The sequence below is a fragment of the Mus musculus genome, chromosome 3 (assembly GCF_000001635.26).
Source record: "Mus musculus strain C57BL/6J chromosome 3, GRCm38.p6 C57BL/6J".
Taxonomy (NCBI): domain Eukaryota; kingdom Metazoa; phylum Chordata; class Mammalia; order Rodentia; family Muridae; genus Mus; species Mus musculus.
In genome coordinates, this window is record NC_000069.6 from 138,576,509 (window position 1) to 138,582,130 (window position 5,622).

A 5,622-nucleotide genomic window follows, 5' to 3' on the forward strand; every position below is an offset into this window, starting at 1 on the left:
TTTTTTTTTTTTTTTGAGGGCAATGAACCAGCCATTTAATAGAAACTCACGAAGGCAGAAGTTCCAGGGCTGCCCACCTCGCCCCTCCATTAAATCCAGATCTGCATTGGCCAGAGGCCCTCTGTGCAGCCAGGGAGACCAGACCCAGCTGGAAGGTGCTTCAAAAGGGAAGGGCATGGTTAAAAGAAAACGGGGACAGTGTCCCCAAAGCAAAATCTTTACAAAAGGGGGTTCTCCTCTCCCCAAAACCAAAGTGTCACATAAGCTCAAAATAAAATATAAAGTAAAAATGCTGCATTAGAAAAGTTTGCAATGTTAAAAGCCTTTCCATTAGGGAGACTGGCCCTAAAGTGTCAAACATCCAGTAAAAGGCCATGGAAGTACGGCCTATAACCTAAAATACTATGTAAGTGTTGCATTGAAAAAGTAAAAAATTCAAGATGGCTTGTATGTAGTGCTTTGGGGTCCATGTGGAGGCAGAGGGGTGGGGACCCTGATGTGGCCACACATCTGAGCATGGCCTTAAGCTTCAACTCAGGGGGATTAATTCCAGGGCCATAAGCACCCTAGATTCACAACCAATAGCCACCTGTGGCTCACTTTCCATATGGATGGTGTGGCTAGGAACATGCACACTTCTCTTTGGGGTCACCGAGCTTGGCATTAAGTGCTGTAGGTTGGGAATGTGGGGACGGTGCTACCCAAGCTGCTTCCTAGTCACCTGGGTTACAGGCAGCCTCTCTGCAATTCTCTTTCCTACCTTCGACCCTGGGGTGTAAGTGTCCTCTTGACATCAGACCAGGACTTAGTCGTGACACACCGGTTGCTCTTCCCCACAGACTTCGTCGGAGTAAGGGGGTGGTGGGGGCTGCTCCTCGTTCAGCCCATAGTTGGGGTGGCCGCGACTGCGCTTGGCTTCTTTGATGTAGAGTTCTAGGAGTACCTTGGTGGGCTGTCTGTCTACTTGCTCCCGGGGTACACCGTGGCTGAGCAGCCAGCCTAGGAGGTCCTTACGAGTTGGGTTGGGCCCCAACATGAGCTTGGTGCGGCCTGGATGGCTCTGGCGCCAGAGCAGACCCACATTAGCAATGGTCTGGATCTTCATCACAGCCTCCAATACTGTCATGCCACGTACCAGCAGGCTGACCAGTGAAAGCCGCAGCTCAGAGGGGGCTGCTGTGAGCAGGCGCCACTGCAGGCCTTGAGAGAAGGCCACATCCTCTGGGGCCAGGTCCACGGGCCCTTCTGGGTCAAGGTAGATCCACTCAATCATGCTCAGCTCACGCACCAGCTGGGTGCCTTCCTCCATGGTGGTCCAGGGCCTGAAGGGTAACTCAGTGGCTTCAAAATGCAGGGAGGATTCCCAGCGCTGACTCCAGGCTTGCAGCAGCCAGCTCAGGAGAGTCTGGCAGCCAGCCCCCACCAGTGCCTTGCAGCGGTATCATGGCATCAAAGATGGCATCATGGGTGAGGTCACCCAGCATCCCCAGCTCCCCGGAATTCAGGGACAGGGCAGGGCCTCCCTGGTCATACACCCGCAGGATCCAGGTGACCATGAGCTCATTGGAGTTCTGCTTGAAACGTTGTGAGATAGCCAACAACTCCATGTACGTGTAGTAGTGGTCCCCCTGGCCTATCTGGGTGGGCACCAGCACTCTCTCCGCCATGGCCCTCAGTCTCAAGGTAAGAATAACAAGAGGGCTAGAAGCAATGCTGTTGCAGAGGCTGAAGGGAAGTAGGCTGTTTGTAGAAACCACCTGCAGGGGAGCCTGGTTGTCGGAAGGAACTGCCTCTGTTTATTTTTGTATGTAGTCCAGTCTGGATGTTAACTCGGGATCCTCCCGCCTCAGCCACCACAGTAAGATGATAATGGATGGCTACGTGGCTTCAAGATACACCTTCAGGGATGGTGGCCAAGCTAACATAATAGAAAAGATTGACAAACACAAAATCCACTAGATGCTCCAAGTTCCTCAGTCCAGTAGGTCCATAGAGATTCCCTAAGGACATGATGTTTTCCTGTCTTGGCTCGTAACCTTGAAAAACACAACCTGCTGCTCCCGAAGCAATCCAGTCCTCCACCTGCTCTCACTTCCGCCCTGGTAACTCCGTATCGTGTATCTGCCCCTACACCCCATCCTCCTCCAGCCCTCATGTGTTCTAGGTTGCACCAAACTGCCAAAATCCCACAAGGGGGAGGGGCATTGGTAGAGATTTCCGGGACAGACCTCACCTCATATGCAATTGCCACAGGCCAAGAGTTTGTATTCTTTTTCTGTTGTCGTGATAAATACCCTGACCTAGAAGAGTAACTTATGAAAAGTTACTTTTGGTTTATGGTTCCAGAGAGAGTCCCTAGTAGCGGGAAGGCATGGCAGTGGGGGCAGAAAGCAGAGAGAACACGCGGTCATTCACAAAGCTGAGAGACCAAACTGGGAGAGGGGCAAGGCTACCAACTCTCAAAGCCTGGCCCCAGTGATGAACTTCCTCCAGCAAGGCTCCACCTCCTAAAGGCTCCACAACTCTCCTAACAGTACCACCTACTGAGGACCAAGTGTTCAAAAGCATGAACCTTCGGGGTGGGGCCGCATTCTTATTAAACAGACCGCCGAATGTGTACTTCCCTCGCAGCACGGGATGGGAGTTTGGTTTCCAGCACACAGATCACGGGCTGTAATCTAGCACAAGTGTCAAACCTGTAACTCCAGCTTCAAGGCACTTGATGTCATTTTCAGGACTCCAAGGGTACTTGTACTCATGTGTACACACACATTCTCACACACACACACACACACACACACACACACAAAGGGAGAGAGAGACAGATAAAGAAAGAGAGAGAAAGAGACAGATGAGAGGGAGGGAGAAACAGAGAGAGACAGAGAGACAGAGAAATAGAAAGGGAGCTAATAGCCAGGCAGTGGTGGGGCACACCTTTAATCCCAGCACTCGGGAGGCAGAGGAGGCGGATTTCTGAGTTCGAGGCCAGCCTGGTCTACAGAGTGAGTTCCAGGACAGCCAGGGCTATACAGAGAAACACTGTCTTGAAAAACAAAAACCAAACCCAAACAAAACAAAAAGAAAAGAAAAGAAAAGGAGAATCATAAATTGAAATTTCAGAAACTTCATTGTTGTTGCTTGATTATCCATTATGAAAAAAAAGGAGTTAATTAGGAAAGGGATTAATGGAAGGGTTTTGTTGTTGTTCTTTTGTTTTGTTTTTGTTTTTTAATTTTGTAACTATATTTATGTACAGAGAACTTAGCAGTGCACATTTAACCCAGTTTAGTGACGAGTTCTTTAGCTTTTGCCTTTCCAGCTTGGCAGTGTGAGCCACAGACTTAGGACCCAAGATGCCGCCTCTCCCGCGGCGACAGATCTCGTCATATCTGCCATTATCATTGCTCTTAATATCTTCCAACAGCTTAGCCAGAGCACCCTTGTCTTCCGAGTTAACCTGTGTGAAGGCAACAGTGGTGCATGTCTTCCTGTGGACCAGGTACCCCAGCCTAGCCTTTCCCTTGATGATGCAGTAGGGCACCCCCATCTTTCGACACAGGGCAGGCAGGAAAACCACCAGCTCAGAGGGATCTACATCACGGGCAGTCACCACCAGCTGAGCCTTCTTGTTCTCCACCAAGGTGGTGACTGTATTGACTCCTGCTCGAAGGACAGGTGGTCACTTAGTTGGGACATCCCCTTTGCCAGCAGCTTTCTTCTCAGCATGGGCCAGTAGCCTTTGCTGCTTCTGCTCTGTCTATGGCCTGTACTTGTGGGACGACTTAAGCAACCGGGTACCTGCTTGCCAGTCTAGATTCGGGTGAACTGGTTAATGGCAAGTGGTACTTTGAGCCGCTTATAGAGGATGGTCCTTTGCTGCTGCTGCCTGAAGTAGCAGGACCGTTTGACGAAGCGTTTGAGATCTCTTTGGGCTGGATGTCCTGTGCAATGCTGAAGTTCTTGGGCCTTTTCTCAAACAAAGGATTGGCCACTTTTTTGGCCTCCTAGTACTTCACAATGGCGGGGGCCAGGGCCACCTTCTTCCCCTTGGCCTTCTGGCACCTTGCTCGGCTGGAGGAGAAAGAAAGAAAGAAATGGGAGTTGTGGATCAATTACTGGTTTTAAAAGATTAAAAACAAATAAAAAAATAAAATGATTGAGAAAGACACCTGATTTGACCTTTGGTCTCTAAACAGGCACATACAACATGCATAAACAATGAAAATGAATGAATGAATGAGGAAAGAAAGAAAGAAAGAAAGAAAGAAAGAAAGAAAGAAAGAAAGAAACAAACAAACAAACAAAGAAACAAAGGAAGGAGGAACCACTTGTACATCCAGTAAGCCAGTCCACTGACACTTTTGCCATTCATCTAAAGCACACTGAACCATAATGGTATCTTCTGAACCAATTTTTCCATGTGAGGTACCCCTTTAACAGGTATTTCAGCCCAACATTGTCTGAGGTTTTGTGCTTCCTGGCTCAATAAGACACGTGTGTAAAACTGGTCATAGAGAGAGGGTTCCTAACCATTTAACTTTGTTAAATAGAACGTATTTGAAAGCAACTACCACAGATCATGATCATAAGATAAAATCGTAAGGGTTTAGTGCCACACGTTTACGAAAGATCCAAGGAAAAGAGTTGGTTGAATTCCAGGTCTGTAAAACAACCTGCACTGCTCCTTCCTTCCCCCATCAGCTTGTATGGATCAAGACAGATATCACAAAATTGCTTTGGCCCAAGAACCAGCTGCTATTTCAAGGTAGGAGATGGGTGAAGGGCCACCCTTCTCGGACAGCCAGGACCCTGGTAGGCACATGGCCAACTAGCTCTTCTGGCTGGTCTTTGTAAGCTTTCTTTTAAGTATTGCTATTTATTTGACATTTTTCATTCTTTTTCCACCTTACTGGCTCCTTTTCCTTTTTCCCTTCACAATTACAATACACAATTTATTCCCTTGAATATCATATCCTAAAGGGAAAGCCAGACTCCAAATCACATAAAATCCTTTCGAAGAGACCATGCCAGTGAGGGAGGAGCTGGCTTCCCTGGGAAGGAGTAAGGGGGAAAGGGCAGGTGAGGGGGCGCATGTCCTGCTGCCGGTTTGGATCCGGGACATTAAGCTTCTTTCGCTGTTGCCTCAGTCCATCAAGGAAGCACTTCGAGTCAATTATCCTTAGAATGTTCCTTCTGTGCCACTGTGACTTGGTGACATTTCCCTGGGCTGCTTCTCATGACCTATTTATAGGACCTGTTTTAAAAATATACTTGGTTTGACACTTTAGATAAACTATTAGAACTGTGGCAATCTGGGTAGAAAAGGTTATGAAAATTAATAGAAAGTAAACAAATAGAACATGGTTTATGATTTCCATAGTCACCAACAGCCTAGCCCCTTCCTCTGGCAGTGACCATGGGGCCCGAAGCATTTCTGTCTCAGCTCAGTGCTGGTTAGACTCCAAGACACCTTCCCTACTGTCACTCCCATTAGCCTTCCTGGCCTGACCTTTGTTTCCTTCCCCATGAACACCACTGCCTTCCACGGGGGCTCTTCCCTTCTACACCATACATGCAGGGAGGGTCCTTAGGTTTCTAGGTCCCCACAGCTCCATGCCTGGG

At 48.5% G+C, this 5,622-nt stretch overlaps 1 pseudogene; it reads right to left on the reverse strand.

The window, feature by feature from the left end:
* Gm29762 lies at positions 1–1,682 on the reverse strand (annotated as a pseudogene).
* Between the last annotated feature and the right edge of the window lie 3,940 nt (positions 1,683–5,622).